The sequence below is a fragment of the Phalangium opilio genome, unplaced genomic scaffold (assembly GCF_054372755.1).
Source record: "Phalangium opilio isolate 3A_F unplaced genomic scaffold, DU_Popi_V2 ptg000056l_1, whole genome shotgun sequence".
NCBI classification, from domain to species: Eukaryota; Metazoa; Arthropoda; class Arachnida; order Opiliones; family Phalangiidae; genus Phalangium; species Phalangium opilio.
The window spans coordinates 246,913-267,012 of NW_028324175.1; the positions used below are offsets into that span (position 1 = coordinate 246,913).

General features: G+C 37.6%; 5 non-coding genes across 5 annotated transcripts; 4 read left to right on the forward strand and 1 right to left on the reverse strand.

The window, feature by feature from the left end:
- The first annotated feature begins 8,284 nt into the window (after positions 1 to 8,284).
- TRNAV-CAC (transfer RNA valine (anticodon CAC)) lies at positions 8,285 to 8,357 on the forward strand. The gene has a single exon. It is a non-coding gene; the product is annotated as a tRNA-Val (tRNA).
- Positions 8,358 to 17,572: 9,215 nt separating this feature from the next.
- On the forward strand, positions 17,573 to 17,645 carry TRNAK-CUU (transfer RNA lysine (anticodon CUU)). Its single transcript has one exon. It is a non-coding gene; the product is annotated as a tRNA-Lys (tRNA).
- A 661-nt stretch (positions 17,646 to 18,306) lies between these two features.
- On the forward strand, positions 18,307 to 18,379 carry TRNAY-GUA (transfer RNA tyrosine (anticodon GUA)). The gene has a single exon. It is a non-coding gene; the product is annotated as a tRNA-Tyr (tRNA).
- Positions 18,380 to 18,600: 221 nt separating this feature from the next.
- TRNAR-UCU (transfer RNA arginine (anticodon UCU)) lies at positions 18,601 to 18,673 on the forward strand. Its single transcript has one exon. It is a non-coding gene; the product is annotated as a tRNA-Arg (tRNA).
- A 657-nt stretch (positions 18,674 to 19,330) lies between these two features.
- TRNAK-CUU (transfer RNA lysine (anticodon CUU)) lies at positions 19,331 to 19,403 on the reverse strand. Its single transcript has one exon. It is a non-coding gene; the product is annotated as a tRNA-Lys (tRNA).
- Between the last annotated feature and the right edge of the window lie 697 nt (positions 19,404 to 20,100).

The window sequence follows — 20,100 nt, forward strand, 5'->3', positions numbered from 1 at the left end:
GTGTTTTGATTCGTATCGGTCATTGTCCGCCGCGAATCTTCGTTGGGACCTTTACGATTTACGTCGAAATTATCGTAAGGTGATTCTCTGTAAGTTTCCGTAACGTCGAAGCAGTCGCTCCCGTGGTCTCTGACTTGTTCGTTAAACTCTCGTCCCAAGTCCCTTATCCCGATATTATCGTACCTTCCTTCGTGGAGGGCGCCGTCGACAAAATTTGGGTGTACGTATTCTTCGCGTGAATCGCTCTCGATGAATGTATGGCCACTAACTTCGTTATCTTCTAAGTCAACCGACACTCCTTCAATTTCTCGTGATTTTCCGTTGGAAAAAGTCGGCTTCAATCCTTTCCCAAGTAAACGTGTGGTAGTTGGATACTTCGCTGCCGCCTTTGCCCTCGCGATCTTTGATCTTGAATTTGTCGAGTAGACCTTTCTCTCACCCTTTTCCTTTAGTCGCTTGCCGAACCTTGAGGCAGAATTCGTAGCCTCGTCACTGTCAGTGGTTAACTGTTCCTTCACGAACCGCTTTCAATTACCTCGACTTCGGAACACGTTCTCGTAATTTTCGACAATATCGCGCAAAAAATAAAACATTCCGAGTTTTTTTTTGTCGTTTGAGTGTCTAAGTTCGGTCCATTGGACAACACCCCACTTCTGAATTATGTTAGCTCTATTTTAAAGCTAAGTCAGTAGTGCGCCGAGTAACATAATGAAGTTTTTAAAGTTAAATTAAAATAGTTTATTAACTTGAGTTTACATATCGAGATCACCAACAGGAATGATTTTAATCTTACAATTGTCTCTCGACGTTTTTAAAATCATGACGTCATACTTTAGATAACAAAAAGCGTTTTTATAAATTTATCAGTTGTTATCACTCATGATTATTATTAGCCTATTATTACGCATGTCTATTATTAGCCTATTCTAACGCTTTCAATACGATTCGTTTCCATTATGATAGTAAGGAAAAAGCGCAATTGCGAAAACCTTTGGTGGCGATCCCACCTTAGGGAGGCTAGACGTTTCTCGTAACCCTAGCTGATCGCCGCGTATATCCTAAAACCAAACGATGATAATGGAGTAGAAGATTGATGTCTATGTGGAATATACGGAAGACCAGTGGATGGTGGTGTTAGAAGCCAATGATACAGATTGGTGTCTATGTGGAATATACGGAAGACCAGTGGATGGTGATGTTAGAAGCCAATGATACAGATTGGTGTCTATGTGGAATAGACGGAAGACCAGTGGATGGTGATGTTAGAAGCCAATGATACAGATTGGTGTCTATGTGGAATAGACGGAAGACCAGTGGATGGTGGTGTTAGAAGCCAATGATACAGATTGGTGTCTATGTGGAATATACGGAAGACCAGTGGATGGTGGTGTTAGAAGCCAATGATACAGATTGGTGTCTATGTGGAATAGACGGAAGACCAGTGGATGGTGGTGTTAGAAGCCAGTGTAAGTGCAGACTCGTGTCAATGTGGGATTGACAAAGAATAGAAGATGGTGGTGTGAGAACTCAAGTATAGAGTCGAAAACGGAGAGAAATACAATTTTCCAAATTTCTGTGAACTGTCAATGCGGTCCGGACTTTGGGAACACGTTTGCTCCGATACGACAACTGCGAACGCGGTCACGTGGGTGTAACAACGGACAGACAGACACACAGACAGACACGGCCGTTACAGAACCTCTCCTGGACTACGTCACACGGAGAGGTAAAAACATTAAAATAGATCATCAATTGAATATTAACCTCATTCTAACTAATTATACTCGAGACATCTCTGTCGCGTATGAATTAAAACTACATTACGCAAGACTCGAGTCTCCTTAAAGTCTGTATTTGCGCCACCATCTTTTGAAAATTAAGAATTACGCTTACATTGGCACAATTTCACCCGCCTTTCAACTTTTTAAAACTCGGTGGTAGTAGTTGTAGTAGTAGTACCCTGAAGAATTTTTAAAATACTACCAATAACATGGAATCGTAGCTTAAAACCAGTGCAAAGACACCATGAATCATTCGAAAACAAAACGCAGCGTATGTAACTTTGCCAGTCACGCAAATTATATTATGTTTTAGGGGTATACACAAAGTTTGTTGATAAATATTCATGGTAGAGAATAAACCATTCGTGTATAGCTGGATAAGGCGCAATACATATATAAAATGTTAACAAATTTGGCTGGGCCAATCTATTATACAAATCTAACATTTTCCCGGGCATTAGTCCAAAAAGAGTTAGCTAGCTCTCGCAATTACGAGATAGATAAGATAATACTTTGAAAGTTACCTTGCTGACGACCAAAGGTTGTCCAGATCCAGCACCACCGGTTAAACGAAAACCCCATGGACTGCCGCCCAAGAGTTTGACAGTTACGCGTTCTTCCGATGCCATATTTAATTTAATTTAATCGAATTAATTCAAAGGGTTAAATCCACAAGCGACGCGCGATTATTTAAACTTTTTAAAATAATTTGGAGCTTAGGCTTAAAGGCTTCTTTGGTTCAAGAGGGCTAGCTATCTACTGGAGAAATTCTTGCCAGAGGTTTTTCCACAATTTCTGGAAGGTTTTTTTTGGTTATTTTGAGGACGTTCTGATTCTGAAAAAGAAGAAAAAATACTTACGAAGGGTGCAAAACTTTTAGGCCTAAGCTCGCAGACTAAAAACCGCTTGGAGTCTGTAGTTTTAGAGGGATGAATCTTACTACTCCGCGCCTCCAAGGTTTACAGTTTGCCCCAGCCAGAACTGAAGGAAGGGGGATCATGTGGAATGGATGGTGGTGGTGAGGAAATCTAAATATAAACTTTTCCTCTTCTGCTCTTTGGGACTTTGTCTTATACAAAAACTCGCTCACTACGAGAGGTTTAAGTTTGAGGGGAAAATAGGATAGGATTCGCATCTCTTCCTATAGGACCTAAAATCATCTTTCGAAAGAAAAGAAAAATGTCTTCAAAGCTGGCTTTTCTAGCTGGTAATCTTTGAAAACTATATCGTACGGCTTTACGATTTTTGGGGAGTCTCTAGGGTTGGTTTTGTTGGGTGTTTATAGAGGTCGAAACAATACATACGGCTAATTGGAATCATTGTGTAGCCATTTTCTCAACTTATCTAAGCAGATTTTATACGAAGAACTATAGGGTCTTTGCGCGTGACGTCAAGTTACCTTCCCCGGTTCCTCTCCCCTTGCCGGCTGCCCGCTCTGGCCACGTTAGGACGCCTTGTTGACATCAGTAGTACATAAATGCCGATCCCAAAAGAGTACAGTGGAAGGCAGGGAGGATTGAGGATTGAGGATATGAGGATTAAGGATATGATGATTGAGGATTGAGGATTGCAAGATGGCGGGTGAGAAAACTTATGCCTTTTTGATTGACTCACCCCTCTCTCAGACCTACTAGTGGGCGTTTTTTTGATTGACTCACCCCTCTCATCCCCGCACCTGCAAGGGGTGTTTTTGATTGACAGGTCAATGAAGCGTGTTCGATTCTCGGATGTAGAAGTACATACATTGGAGTATGAAGATAGGATGAATTATGATTTAAGAAATAAACAGTATTTTAATATGTTAATTATATTAAAATTTGAACCATTAATTTCTCCGGTATTAATCAAATGGTTAAGGGGGTATGAATCTCCAGATAACGTTGGGGAAAAATAAAGAATCCCCAAAAAACCCAGCTCTACCGAATATTCTAGATCATTCCAGAAAATTAAAAATACCCCGTAAAACCCAGGTTAACGTTGTTTAAGGCCATGACGTAAAATGTACAGTCAAAGTTGTAGATTGTCGACAATAATCTTCCCGAAAAATCCCACGGCGTAAACACCATTAATGTACAGTCAAAGCTAGGACGATGATCTTATTGAATAGTTTAAATAACCAGGACCCCAAGTTAAACCATCATCACAATCTCACTTTTGGTTGAACCGTATTAATCGGGAAGTTATAGACTTAAATGGAGTAGGATGTCCCAAAGTTAAGGAAATCGATGATGACGGTCCGATGATTACATGCATGTTTAATCATAAAACTGTACGTAATGATAAGAAGTATTTAAGCGCTATCTAAATGGATATTATTTTACGAGTGGATTTATAATCACAGGGAAATTGTACAAAGTCATTTAAGAGACGAATAAGTCGAATTAAATAACAACTATAAAATGTTTTTAATTATACACGTATGCATCCTCTAAATTTCCTAAAGTTTCTCTTAAAATGAAACGATTTATGTGGTTTAGGACCGTCCGGTCAAATTTCAGCAATTGAGGGACCATCTCGGCATCGCCGGGGTTGATTGTCCGGGCGTCCCTCCTCCTAATGAATATCGCGTAGATCGCAGCCAAGACACTTAAAACAATGAAATAATCGAACAAATTATTAAATGACAATGCATAATTATGTTGAAAACTAATTAATAAAGTACCTAAAGCCGTCTCAGTTAGGGTTTATGTAGGCTCCAGTCGGGGTGTATCTAAAATCATCCTCATTCCTCTCCGGGCTAAATACAGATGTAAATAAATATACAATTCCCTATACTATTTATATAATTAAAAACTCATACATGGGGTGCATCTGTTCGGCGGTGATGTCACCAACACCCTCTACAAGTATGCTTGTTAACAACAAATTCCTTATGAAGGCAATTATTCTAAAATTGCAATTATATTAGTACTATTTATCACACCAATTATAACACCCTGTTTATTTACTTAAACCCATCACAATTCATAACGCTGGCGTTAAACTGTGGCGTAGGGTTTCCGGTGTAATAGTCTAATGAATTTCTATAGAATTCAGGTGTAATCACTGGGTGGTCACTCACTAGTTCGGATTATACTGATAACTCAAAAGAAATGGTACATGAAATAGTACATATCCGACCCCTCGTTTCGAACCACCTTGGCGACGAAGCCGCGTACGTCATCGTTCAGCTGGACTTCCCACTTCTATTTAACTTCTCGACCGAGAGGTTAAACATCCTTGATCTATGGCACATATCACGCTTGGAAATCAGGTGGTAGCCCGCCGATGGGCAAGGTATTAAGAGAATCATACCTATTACTATGGTTTAAGATGGGGTAGCTTGGGTTTTTTTAAAGTAGAGCGTAGTTTTGAGAGAGGGAGTTGACACGTCGAGGAATCATGTTGAGTTTACACTACCTAGAAAGTAATCCGGATTGGGATGAAGTTGTCAATCACCTCAATACAAATACGATGCTCTTTTCGTATTACACCAAGTTTGAACCAAGTGAGATGGATGACGTCAATGTGGATTCCGTAATACTGTGTTATATTGCGAATTTGCGACGTAAAAACTTAAAAACCTAGAAAACACACGTAGAAAGACACTGTTAAGGTTGACAATAATTTTGGCCGATAAGAAAATTAGGAAAAGATGACCAGGCATAAACAACGCTGGGAAAAATTAAAAAAACCGTAAAATACGCGAAGAGTTGAAACTACTTTAAAACAAATAAACAGAGTTGCTAAAATTGTAAAACGTTGTCGAACGTGTTGTTAAAGGACTAAATCTTGGTTAAAAGCGTGGTTAAATGACTACATCTTGGCTGAAAGTGTTGTTAAAGGACTAAATCTTGGTGAAAAGCGTGGTTAAATGACTACGTCTTGGCTGAAAGTGTTGTTAAATGACTAAATCTAGGTTAAAAGCGTGGTTAAATGACTAATCTTGGCTGAAAGTTTTGTTAAATAACTAAATCTAGGTTGAAAGTGTTATTAAATGACTAAATCTTGGTTGAAAGTGTTGTCAAAAGAATAACAAGTTGGGAAAACCAAAATATTACCTCTCCGTGTCGAGAAGATTATATAACCTTAAGTATCCAATGAAAACGTCGACCTTTTTGCCCTCATCCTTTCCCGCGCTTTGCGCTTCCGCATTTCATCCTTACTCTTAACTTTATCTTCCTCCATTTTACATACAAAAATTAAATACTCACAAAAGAAGCGGCAAAAACCTGCTGGCTCTTTACAACCACTTAATTTGACTTAATATCCAATTTCCAACAACAACAATATACCGGTAGTTTATTTGACAACCTACTAGCATCGAAATTCTCATTAAGAATGGCTCCCGCATATAAAAAAGGGCAATTTTCAACTAGGTGGGCGTTATCTCATTAGATTTGAAAAATATCATTTGTCTTTTTTACCAATGCCACGAGAAGAACAAATACCAAATTGCCCCGCTTGGACATGCCAAAATATGGAGGGGACATAACTCAATTCAACTCTTTCTGGAGCAGATTTAAGGCTGCTGTGGATGATGATGAAACCATCCCAAAGATAGAGAAATTTAATTATTTAGTTTCATAGCTAGAAGGTGAAGAAAAGGGTGCTATTACAAACAATAACGCTTCAGATGAAGCTTATGATGAAATAGTTAAAGACTTAAAAAACAGATTTGGCAGGTCAGATTTAATAATGCTAACTCACATGAACAATTTGATTAACTTAACACCTGTCAAATCAACTAGAGATATAAAGGCCTTACGCCAACTTTTAGAAATTTGTGAAGTAAATTTAAGGAGTTTAAAAGGGTTGGGTATTGACACGGCCTCCAAAAACACGTGTTTAGCCCCCTCGATTTTGCAAAGCATTCCGGAAGAAATTCGTTTAGGGTACAGTTGTACACGCGTTTCGGACGATGATTGGAACGCGGAAACTCTGGTAGACTTTTTAAGAAAGGATGTAGAAAGCCGAGAAAGGGCTAATATTTTGGGAACCAACCTCTTTGGAGCCTCCTCCTCAGGGAGCAAATGGTCAGAGAGAGATAAATACCCCGTAAAAGCAAAGACTGATTTCCGTCATAAAACACATAACAAGTATGGCTATACGCGTAACGGACGCGGAGCCGCTGTTTCTTCAGCATCCGTACTATTTACACAAACAAAGAAAGCGGGTTATTGCATCTTTTGCAAAAATGATAAACATCCGTCGGTCAACTGCACTGTCCATTCCCTAAAAGACAAAAGGGATTTGATATAGGCATCGATGCGATGTTTTGCGAATGGGTCATTTTCTACCTGAGTGCAGATCATATTTGCAAGGCTGCATGTTACGAAAATTGGCACGTTTTCCAAAGAATTTTCCTTTTCGTTTTCGATTCTCTAAACAATCTTCGTTTTTCGGCAAGACCGGCAAAGTGTTGAAAATTGGCTAAGAAATAATTTCTCACAATTTTAGGATCTAATTGATTGGGTTACCATGCAAACATATGCAGTCTATAGATTTTTGTCTTTAAAATACGTAAAAAATTCTCCATCAATGCTTTGGCAAGTTTTCCAATTATCAATTTAAAGTAACACATCCAGCAGATCTTTGAAACACGTAATGGAGTTGCTGAATTTTACAGAACTTGACAAGAAAACCTATTGATCGGCAGGAATTATTGTATTGCAAAAAACATTTTTTTGTGTAAGATTTTTCGATAATTCAACTACAAATAAACTATTCCCACTTCTTCTAAATCTTAGGCATTTTAAACCATGTACATTGGCTTCAGATTCGTGCAACATTTCCAAGGACCAATCACATGCATCTAAGTTTTCCATCTGATATCCTAAAAATTCTCGGGCTAGTTTTTTCTGAGAATATACTTCCATTTAAGTGTAAGTCATTCTGATTCCGAGGTGCGCTCATTTATCAAAAATGATGCAGTTTCTGTATTTGTGAAATTTGATGGTTGATCTAAAACTGGAGTTGTTCCACTCAGCGGTAATGTAGCAGTTGTAGTCCAAACTGTACTATTTTCAGAAGATTCTTCATTTTCTACCATTGGCTCAGTTATATTTAACGGTGTTCCAATATTCTTCTCAAATAGCAGGCCTAGGCCATAGATTTGGTCACCTGAAGCTGAATTTCAAACAACTTGAAAAATTTGAACCCTGTTAAAATATGCACAACCTAGGTTAACTATTAGGAAACTTACCTATTCCTTGGGCTTGCTGAGAATTTGAAAAAGAACTGCTTTCCAAAGTAATATTCTCCCGCTTTTGCTAATTTCCTATGGAGATTAACATGGGTTTTTCGTGATTTTTCCCCACCGATAACTTAAAAACTACAGTGAAGATACTTTTCGGAATTATCTTAAATTAACAATTAAGTATTCAGGGTGTGCTATCAGCCAGTTTGATCAAAACAATTAAGTCTAAGTATGTTAATTTTAGTTAATTACAGAAGTACAGCTTTGACCATCGTGATTGGACATAATAATTAGCTAGATCTCTTGGAAAACTCAGTGTTATTACGTATCTGTAGTGTGGTGGTTATCACGTCCGCTTCACACGCGGAAGGTCCCAGGTTCGAATCCTGGTAGATACATGTTTTGACCATCGTGATTGGATATAATAATTAGTTAGATCTCTTGGAAAACTTAGACTTACCACGTGTCTGTGGTGTAGTGTTTATAATAAATATTTAACAATTATTTCACTTCACTTGGTTTAATAATGTGACATAGGTAGCATACTTTTTCCCTACTTTTAAAACCATTAAACTAAGTAATATTAGAAGTTCAACAGATTGTCAAAAACAAAGATGTGTAAAGCCACTGTAAATGGTGCTTAAATGCCTAATATTTCCTTAATACTTCCAAATAATATTAGTAAATGGCGTGAATTGATCATAGAAATGGGGTTAAAGTACACCCTAAATGATGTCTTTTTTGGCACTGGAAAAAACAGCATATATGGTGTTTGAATGCACCATTATATTTTAGAGTGCTAATGTATGACGGTAAAGCAAACATAATTATTCAAAATTTAATTACATTAAGACTGAAGTGACAGATATTATATAAAAACGTCTTGGTTTGGACCAAGGCCGAAAAAACAAACGATATGTGTGAGGTTTATCAATTGACTGAAGTTTCAGATATTGAAATTCTTTTCTAGTTATTTTTATCCACTCAATCCTTAATCAATATTTAATTCAATCAACTGAATTTACTGTTAATCGATCTAGTCCTTCTAAATTTATTTAAAAAGTTACATATCTACGCTTTTTCAAGAACAATTACATTTTCGAAAACATTTTATCATGAAATTAATATCTGTTACTTCAGGCAATTAATTTATAAACGTATCTCTTACTTTTTCTAGTCTTTGTCTGCAAAGACAGTTTTTATTAATGTAGAATTAGAACCCTTTGAAGAATGGCGCAAACATGCTCTTCTGTTAGATTTAGTTATTTAATATATTGAAAAACGTAGCGGATTTAATCGAGATGGTGCCTTAAGACTTCATCAATAAAAGGCTGTTTCTATTTAGGCCCAAGTTTTGTACTTCAAAAAGCCAGGAACACTATTTAGGACCATCCTCTCTTAATTAAAATCATGGCGTTGCTTTTGCCTCCTCTTCTTGTTTAAGAAAAGACATAAGAGATTCAGACAAGACAGTCTGATTGGGCAATGGGACATGAGAGCCTGTCATATTTGACACTGTGATTTCAGGACCAGTTAGGGTTAAATTATCCGCCATTAAATCTTCTTCATCCTAATTGGTGGAAATACAGTGTAATTTTACTAATTTCATTGTTAAGCTGCTAAAAAAAAACCAACTTACACAATTGTTCCTTGCATCTTGTTCTTTAATGGGAGTTGACTGACAACTAAATGAAAAATAAAATAAAATTAACTTATAGATTTAACAGATTTTCAATACAATTAAATAATTTATACAAACTTAGGACTGAAATTTGACAATCTAGATGCGGTATTTGATGCCATGCCTGACTTGGGCGTATAATTTTCTTTCAATAAATCTCCCCATCTTGTTTGAATTTCATTTGATGTTGATTCAGAAGGGTCAGCTTCGGTAGTTGTTGAATTAACTAATTTCATAAAAATCGTTTTCAGTCCTTCTTCTTCCGTTGGGTCACTACTCTTATAATCGTTTATGAATCTTCCCCTAAACATTTTTGCTGCATTTTCTTGACTTCTTGAACTAACGCCCAATTCCTTCGCTATTTCTCGAAAATGAACAATTTTGTGAATCTGATCGAGGGGCACTTGTAAATTTAGGTACCGTTGGTACAAGCACCTTGCTATCATCTTATTTCCTATTTTCTTATGTCCGGCTTCGAAAACCATATTAGCTCCTGTTAAAACTTAAACAACCTTCTCTAAATGGCCTAGCAGCTAAAATAATTTGATAACATACGAAACGCCTATCATTTCAACTCGGTAAAGGGGGGGACCTTTTTTATCGCTTTTATCTATAAAGGTTTCACTAAATTTCGTTATTGATTTTTATGTGATTATAAATCGATGAAAAAACTGTCTGACCATTTCATTATGCCTTTAAAAAAACCCTGATAAAACAGATTTTTTTATCTCACTCTTTACCATTCCGAGTGACGATGACGTCATGGAGAGGTATTACACTGGGCGTGTCTGTGTGTATATTTGTGTATGTATGTCGATTTCGAGAATGATGATTTCTTCGAATGACCGACCCTTCGTGCTATGCTCAATCCCTTGGGTTATAGTCAATTAACTAACACATTTTGTTAGGTCTCAATACTAGTTTTATTTTATCAGCGATCATCGATTTTCAGTATATTTTATTCTCCTTATAGAGCCGAATACTCAAACCTAACTGTATATTTTTAATAGAAAGTAAAATGCATCCTATGAAAAACATTAACATGTACAAAAATGGGCCAAGCCTCGCCTCGTGCCCTTTCCGCTGTAAAACGTTCTGAGATCCCATGTAGAGCCAAGTCTGCCTTTTGATCTCATTCAATCGCCAATTGAACAATTATGTTATAAATTAAGTCCTTTTCCTAGTTAATAACCAATATTCTTTGACTCTATCATTATTATAAATCTTTGTTCGTATCAAAAATATCGTGACTTGGCAATCGCAGGTAAGTAATATTAAAAGGAAGTCGAGGGGAAATTCACTAAATCGTTGCCGATTTTAAAATAATCGAAGGGATATTCACTAAATCGTTTATGGTCGAGGGGATATGTACAAGTTTATAAGAAGAGTCATGCATAACCTTATATACACGCGCTTGCCAAGTCACGATATTTTTGATACGAACAAAGATGTATAATAATGATAGAGTCAAAGAATATTGGTTATTAACTAGGAAAAGGACTTAATTTATAACATAATTGTTCAATTGGCGATTGAATGAGATCAAAAGGCAGACTTGGCTCTACATGGGATCTCAGAACGTTTTACAGCGGAAAGGGCACGAGGCGAGGCTTGGCCCATTTTTGTACATGTTAATGTTTTTCATAGGATCTCACTTCTTTTTGTAGACCCTCTCGTTATACTTCGGTAGTTATATTAAAACAAGACCCTCTCGTGGTACTTCGTTTGCCAATATAATCGCTAACGTTTGTCCATATTTACGCTGAATTACCCCTTTCGACCCGCAGAGAATATGTAATAAAGATTGTACGCGATATCCTATAAATAAAGAACTAAAGAACAATTTTATAAAAATTTCGGGATGTTTTAATTTTTCTGTGCTTTATAAAATAAATGAAAACTAAATCCTGAATTTTAAGTTTCTATCTCCTCTAGAAGTACCTTAGAATTTTGATGATCGGTGAGTGAGTGAGTGAGTGAGTGACAAAATAAGGTAAATTTCACCTGCGATATTTCGAAAAGTATATAGGGTAGGAACTTGAAATTTGGAAACTAGAGCTAGGATTGACAGTCCTCGCGGCAAGCAAAATTTCAGACTTTTACCTCTAACCATCACGAAGTTACAGTGGGTTTAAAAGTGCCACGAGTTGCTTCGAGAAAAGGATGTCAGTGCTCGACTTGGCTGGGAGCACGGCAGTGCTCCCAGATATGCGTAATGTTATGGAGATATTTCACAATAAAATACTTTTACTAAAGGTATTTTGGTGAAAAAACTAAGATAAGCAATTTTTTAAAATATTCAATGTTTAATAATCATGTCTACAAAAGTCAAAATTTGAATTTCTGTTACTTCCGGCAATTATCTCTTACTTTTTCTCATCTTTGTCGCAAAGACAGTTTTTATTAATCAAAAATGTCTTGATTAGAATCAAGACCTAAAAAGTATCGATAAGTCTGAGGTTATCACTTGTCTGAAGGATCAGATATTAATTTTTCTATTTAATTGAAACTTAAATGCATGCTTAAGAAAAAACAACGTTCCATTACCGTTTTCCGTTGAAATAAATTATTTTACTGGTAATCAATTTCAAAAATTTACTTATCTCGGCTTTTCGACCACAATTCCATTCCCCGAAAACATTTTATCATTACATTAATTACTTTTGGGAGAGTACGTGTATGGTTTTGCGTTTTAAAAGGTTCCTAAAGACGTTACATCCCCATTCGTGACCGGCACGCTTCGCAGTGGAACATTTTAATTATTCTAAAACCAATGGCGCCAAATTCAATAGGGACAGTTAGATTTTTACTCGCGGTTTTGCAAAATGATGTAATATCAAGTGTACTTTAGTCAACCGTCGTATTGTTCTTTCTCATAGTTCAGGGCATGATCAGTGTTACTGCCCAATTTCTCTCTCTAGTTTCTAACAAAAGTTAGAGACTATTTGATATGGCACGGACAACGTTATATACATTTGTAAATTTTAAGTAGCACAAAATGAAAAAAATCCAATTTTTTTATATTTTGGTTTGAAATAAATAAACTCATGATAGTAGTTATAACGAACAAAAAGTCAAGGGAATGGCACCGGTAATGAGCAGCAGAAAGAGAGGAAAGTTTGCTTCAAGTTAGCAGAGGGACATGGTAGTGAAAATGGTAATCTTGAATTTTGTTCGTTCAAACCTTAATATATCATGAAAAATTCAAGTGAGGAGGCGGCACTACCTAGAAAGATTGATTTTGGCAGATAACAGCGAAAAATTATGTTCTACACACACTGGGACTATGAGAGAGTTTCAAGGCCGAGGTCGCACATGATGAAATAGTTTGCTCAGGTCCTGTTAGTCTCGAAAGGGTTATATAGTGCTTGTAACTTTTAAAAGGTTCTTGTCATGGCTAAACAGACCGCTATTACACTTTTTTATTGTTTTATAGGTTATTTTGACACGTTATCTCCCAAAAGTAATTAATGTAATGATAAAATGTTTTCGGGTAATGGAATTGTGGTCGAAAAGCCGAGATAAGTAAATTTTTGAAATTGATTACCAGTAAAATAATTTATTTCAACGGAAAACGGTAATGGAACGTTGTTTTTTCTTAAGCATGCATTTAAGTTTCAATTAAATAGAAAAATTAATATCTGATCCTTCAGACAAGTGATAACCTCAGACTTATCGATACTTTTTAGGTCTTGATTCTAATCAAGACATTTTTGATTAATATCTGTTCCTTCAGTCTTCATTTTAATTAAGAATGTTAAGAAACAGTTTTACATTTTCAAAATCTGCACTAAGCAGAAACATATATAAAGGGGACCATAAATTTAGCTCAATCAAACATTTATTTATAATAATACTTCAAAAAAAACGTAAATCAATAAAAGTTTGTATTCTTATTGTAATTAACATAATACAATTTTTTACAATGACCAGTTTAAAAATTGCCTGGTCCAGTTCAAAAATTAAATCGGAGGGGGGTCAGTGGTCCACGAGACTACTGAGAAAGTTCAAGGGTACCATTAAAATTCTAATATTTTAATTATCCACTTCTTTGGTTTAGCAGACGACGTGCAGGAAAGTCGCTGGCCTAATGTCTAGTTTAAAAAATCCTTATTTGGTCACGGACCAGAAAACTCACGTAAACGCGAAGCGAATGTCGAAAACTACGTATTTTCCGACTGAGGAGAGGCGAAATAGCCCGGCCTCCTTTTACGTCCCCCCTAACCGAAAGGTTAGTGGTTCGAGCCCAGCCAGGAGCGGTGTTGTGAAGTCTCTGATGTAACGTAAAAAGTCAAAGTTTTGCCAAAATACGTGACGATTATTGTTCTTCATAGCTTCCGTGGTGCAATGGTTAGCGCGTTCGGCTGTTAATCGAAAGTTTGGTGGTTCAAGCCCAGCCAGAAGCGGTGTTGTGAAGTCTCTTATGTAACGAAAAAAGTCAAAGTTTTGCCAAAATACGTGACGATTGTCGTTCTTCAAAGCTTCCGTGGTGCAATGGTTAGCGCGTACAGCTGTTAACCGAAAGGTTGGTGGTTCGAGCCCAGCCAGGAGCGGTGTTGTGAAGTCTCTGATGTGACGTAAAAATCAAAGTTCTGCCAAAATACGTGACGATAATTGTTTTCAAAGCTTTTGTGCTGCAATGGTTAGCGCGTTCGGCTGTAAACCGAAGGGTTGTTGGTTTTAGTCCACCCTGGAGCGTTGTTGTGAAGTCTTATAAATAACGTAAAAATTCAAAGTTTTTCTACAATACCTGAAGATCATTTAATTTCAAAGCTTCCGTGGCGCAATGGTTAGCGCGTTCGGCTGTTAATCGAAAGTTTGGTGGTTCGAGCCCAGCCAGAAGCGGGGTTGTGAAGTCTCTGATATAACGTAAAAAATCAAAGTTTCGCCAAAATATGTGACGATAATTGTTTTTCAAAGCTTCCGTGGCGCAATGGTTAGCGCGTTCGGGTTTTAACCGAAAGGTTGGTGGTTCGAGCCCAGCCAGGAGCGGTGTTGTGAAGTCTCTGATGTGACGTAAAAAGTCAAAGTTTGGCCAAAATACGTGACGATAATTGTTTTCAAAGCTTTTGTGCTGCAATGGTTAGCGCGTTCGGCTGTTAATCGGAAGTTTGGTGGTTCAAGCCCAGCCAGAAGCGGTGTTGTGAAGTCTCTTATGTAACGAAAAAAGTCAAAGTTTTGCCAAAATTCGCGACGATAATTGTTTTTCAAAGCTTCCGTGGTGCAATGATTAGCGCGTTCGGCTGTAAACCGAAGGGTTGTTGGTTTTAGTCCACCCGGGAGCGTTGTTGTGAAGTCTTATAAATAACGTAAAAATTCAAAGTTTTTCCACAATACCTGAAGACCATTTAATTTCAAAGCTTCCGTGGCGCAATGGTTAGCGCGTACAGCTGTTAACCGAAAGGTTGGTGGTTCGAGCCCAGCCAGAAGCGGGGTTGTGAAGTCTCTGATGTAACGTAAAAAATCAAAGTTTCGCCAAAATATGTGACGATAATTGTTTTTCAAAGCTTCCGTGGCGCAATGGTTAGCGCGTTCGGGTTTTAACCGAAAGGTTGGTGGTTCGAGCCCAGCCAGAAGCGGTGTTGTGAAGTCTCTTATGTAACGAAAAAAGTCAAAGTTTTGCCAAAATACGTGACGATTATCGTACTTCAAAGCTTCCGTGGTGCAATGGTTAGCGCGTACAGCTGTTAACCGAAAGGTTGGTGGTTCGAGCCCAGCCAGAAGCGGGGTTGTGAAGTCTCTTATGTAACGAAAAAAGTCAAAGTTTTGCCAAAATTCGCGACGATAATTGTTTTTCAAAGCTTCCGTAGTGCAATGGTTCAAGTACCTACAAGCACCCACAAGTACCTACAAACACTCACAAGTACCCACAAGTACCTACAAGTACCAAAGGCAGTGTGGGGGACCTTTTCCAACTTAAATTGTTAGCTCACACAAAGCTAGGTCCCCTTGTTTTTCAACCACCACGAGATTTGAACCTAATAGATTTAAAAGTGCTAACATCATAAACTGACTCTTTACACTGCTTAAATATCGCAGATTGGAATGGTTTTGAAAATTTAAATTTAAACATTCTTAGACTTAATTATAGTCAATGAAAATTGCTTAGCGGAATGTTAGGTGTTGTACCTTCCATTTAAAACCGTTTTCAAGTCTAACAAACGTATAGTTTTTCTAAAATCGGATTAACCGGAATGTTTTTTTCCAAAAATTTCCCATGTTATTTCTATGGGAAAAATTCCAGTTTTTCAACAAAAGGTGTGATGAATTTTATGGAAATGAAAACCACCCTTAGCAACTTTATTTTTTATAAAATTAACTAATTAATGAATCTCTTTGAAATTTTAACCACATATTGTGGGCCAGAATTGTAGTTCTGTGCAATTTTTTCAAAACAATTTATGCAATACAAAAAAAAACTACAGCCAAACAAAAAACCCTCCTTATACATTAAGAGCAGTATGAAGTCTTATCTAAGAGAGCTACCGCTCTCTCAGAATTATAATTTAATTAGTATCCATCTGGATTATGCTCTTTCCAGGAAATGGACGTTGAGGGTGAATTTCAAATTAAATATGCTCAGTAAAGCTAAAATTAATGCTGTAGTGTAGCGCAATAGTGTTAGTTCAATTTATAGTGTAGTTTAGTTTTCGCCGAACTACCTGAATTTTTAAACTTCGCGCCTTTTCATGAATTTAGATGACAATGTAAATTTATTTAAGTGCTAAGTGTGAAATAGGCAATTTGAGATTAGACGAACTACTCGTGTAGTTATCATTTTAGTCTTTTACCCTAATTAAAAGTTATCCTTGAATTTTACCCAAAAAATGTTCTTTTCTGTTCATTCCACTTTAATTACGCCAAATTAATATGAAATTGACACTTAAATGTGGTTCCGCAGTATTGTTTTAGCTTATAAAATGAGTTTCAATAAATAATTTTCCCTAATTATCTTTTGCCGAACATTCGCGCCTTAAATGTTTTTCTATGATAATGTAAATTTATTTAAGTTTTAAATGAAAAAATCGGTTGGACGAACAACTCGTGTAATTTTATTATGAATTATTTAGTTTCATTAAAAATTATTCCTGTCTATTCGGAAAATATGGTTGTTTTGCGTTAATATCTCATTAATTATACTTAATTAAGTTGATATTAACGCTGTACCTTGGTTTATCAATTACTTTACAATATGACTTTGATTTCTTCTAAACTTAATAGGAGTTTTTGTCTTTGCCGACGCGCTTGTATTTTTGCTTTTAAGTATACCTTTAAAATATCTACCTTCGGAAACTGAAAAATGGGCAATGAAGCTGTTTTAAGAAAAGGGTTTCCGTCCACCGCGACGTCTCCTTCGACTTATGTTTTGTATAATCAGAACAGGGTTAAACAAGACGGCCCAAGGGCTCGTAATAGTAGCCACATCGTACGAGTGAATAGCCCCTCTATACCCTACCCTAATGAGTGGATAACATAAATTAAAAGAAAATAAATATAAAAACCCCAAACATACAAATTCATAAGTATCCGACCCCACAGATAAAAATTCAAAAGTATCCGACCCCACAGATTAAGAGGTACCCCACCCCACATTACCCCGACATTTTCGAGATAAAATTTAAGGATAAAGTCTCGAGAATTCTATCAAGTCTCTATGGCAAGAAAATGAATATAAAAAACTAAAAGAAAAATAGAAAATAAATATTAAAATCTAAAATAAAAAAAATCAGAAGTGTCCGACCCCACAGATAAAAATTCAAAAGTATCCGACCCCACAGATAGAGAGGTACCCTCCCCCTATCCCCGACACTTTAGAGATAAACTTAAGAATAACAAGGGTGCCACCCAGCCAGGAGCGGTGTTGTGAAGTCTCTGATGTGACGTAAAATGTCAAAGTTTTGCCAAAATACATGACGATTATTGTTCTTCGAAGCTTCCGTGGTGCAATGGTTAGCGCGTTCGGCTCTTAACCGAAAGGTTGGTGGTTCGAGCCCAGCCAGGAGCGGTGTTGTGAAGTCTCTGATGTGACGTAAAATGTCAAAGTTTTGCCAAAATACGTGACGATTATTGTTTTTCAAAGCTTCCGTGGTGCAATGGTTAGCGCGTTCGGCTGTTAATTGAAAGTTTGGTGGTTCAAGCCCAGCCAGAAGCGGTGTTGTGAAGTCTCTTAAGTAACGAAAAAGTCAAAGTTTTGCGAAAATTCGCGACGATAATTGTTTTTCAAAGCTTCCGTGGTGCAATGGTTAGCGCGTTCGGCTGTAAACCGAAGGGTTGTTGGTTTTAGTCCACCCTGGAGCGTTGTTGTGAAGTCTTATAAATAACGTAAAAATTCAAAGTTTTTCCACAATACCTGAAGATCATTTAATTTCAAAGCTTCCGTGGCGCAATGGTTAGCGCGTACAGCTGTTAACCGAAAGGTTGGTGGTTCGAGCCCAGCCAGAAGCGGTGTTGTGAAGTCTCTGATGTAACGTAAAAAATCAAAGTTTTGACAAAATATGTGACGATAATTGTTTTTCAAAGCTTCCGTGGCGCAATGGTTAGCGCGTTCAGCTGTTAATCGAAAGTTTGGTGGTTCAAGCCCAGCCAGAAGCGGTGTTGTGAAGTCTCTTATGTAACGAAAAAAGTAGAAGTTTTGCCAAAATTAGCGACGATAATTGTTTTTCGAAGCTTCCGTGGTGCAATGGTTAGCGCGTTCGGCTGTAAACCGAAAGGTTGTTGGTTTTAGTCCACCCGGGAGCGTTGTTGTGAAGACTTATAAATAACGCAAAAATTCAAAGTTTTTCTACAATACCTGAAGATCATTGAACTTCAAAGCTTCCGTGGCGGAATGGCTAGCGCGTACAACTGTTAACCGAAAGGTTGGTGGTTCGAGCCCAGCCAGAAGCGGTGTTGTGAAGTCTCTGATGTAACGTAAAAAATCAAAGTTTTGCCAAAATATGTGACGATAATAGTTTTTCAGACCTTCCGTGGCGCAATGGTTAGCGCGTTCGGCTTCTAACCGAAAGGTTGGTGGTTCGAGCCCAGCCAGGAGCGGTGTTGTGAAGTCCCTGATGTAACGTAAAAAGTCAAAGTTTTGCCAAAATACGTGACGATTATCGTTCTTCAAAGCTTCCGTGGTGCAATGGTTAGCGCGTTCGGCTGTTAATCGAAAGTTTGGTGGTTCAAGCCCAGCCAGAAGCGGTGTTCTGAAGTCTCTTATGTAACGAAAAAAGTCGAAGTTTTGCCAAAATACGTGACGATTATCGTTCTTCAAAGCTTCCGTGGTGCAATGGTTAGCGCGTACAGCTGTTAACCGAAAGGTTGGTGGTTCGAGCCCAGCCAGGAGCGGTGTTGTGAAGTCTCTGATGTGACGTAAAAATCAAAGTTTTGCCAAAATACGTGACGATAATTGTTTTCAAAGCTTTTGTGCTGCAATGGTTAGCGCGTTCGGCTGTAAACCGAAGGGTTGTTGGTTTTAGTCCACCCTGGAGCGTTGTTGTGAAGTCTTATAAATAACGTAAAAATTCAAAGTTTTTCCACAATACCTGAAGATCATTTAATTTCAAAGCTTCCGTGGCGCAATGGTTAGCGCGTTCGGCTGTTAATCGAAAGTTTGGTGGTTCGAGCCCAGGTTGTGAAGTCTCTGATGTAATCGTCACGTATTTTGGCAAAACTTTGACATTTTACGTCACATCAGAGACTTCACAACACCGCTCCTGGCTGGGCTCGAACCACCAACCTTTCGGTTAAGAGCCGAACGCGCTAACCATTGCACCACGGAAGCTTCGAAGAACAATAATCGTCACGTATTTTGGCAAAACTTTGACATTTTACGTCACATCAGAGACTTCACAACACCGCTCCTGGCTGGGTGGCACCCTTGTTATTCTTAAGTTTATCTCTAAAGTGTCGGGGATAGGGGGAGGGTACCTCTCTATCTGTGGGGTCGGATACTTTTGAATTTTTATCTGTGGGGTCGGACACTTCTGATTTTTTTTATTTTAGATTTTTATATTTATTTTCTATTTTTCTTTTAGTTTTTTATATTCATTTTCTTGCCATAGAGACTTGATAGAATTCTCGAGACTTTATCCTTAAATTTTATCTCGAAAATGTCGGGGTGATGTGGGGTGGGGTACCTCTTAATCTGTGGGGTCGGATACTTTTGAATTTTTATCTGTGGGGTCGGATACTTATGAATTTGTATGTTTGGGGTTTTTATATTTATTTTCTTTTAATTTATGTTATCCACTCATTAGGGTAGGGTATAGAGGGGCTATTCACTCGTACGATGTGGCTACTATTACGAGCCCTTGGGCCGTCTTGTTTAACCCTGTTCTGATTATACAAAACATAAGTCGAAGGAGACGTCGCGGTGGACGGAAACCCTTTTCTTAAAACAGCTTCATTGCCCATTTTTCAGTTTCCGAAGGTAGATATTTTAAAGGTATACTTAAAAGCAAAAATACAAGCGCGTCGGC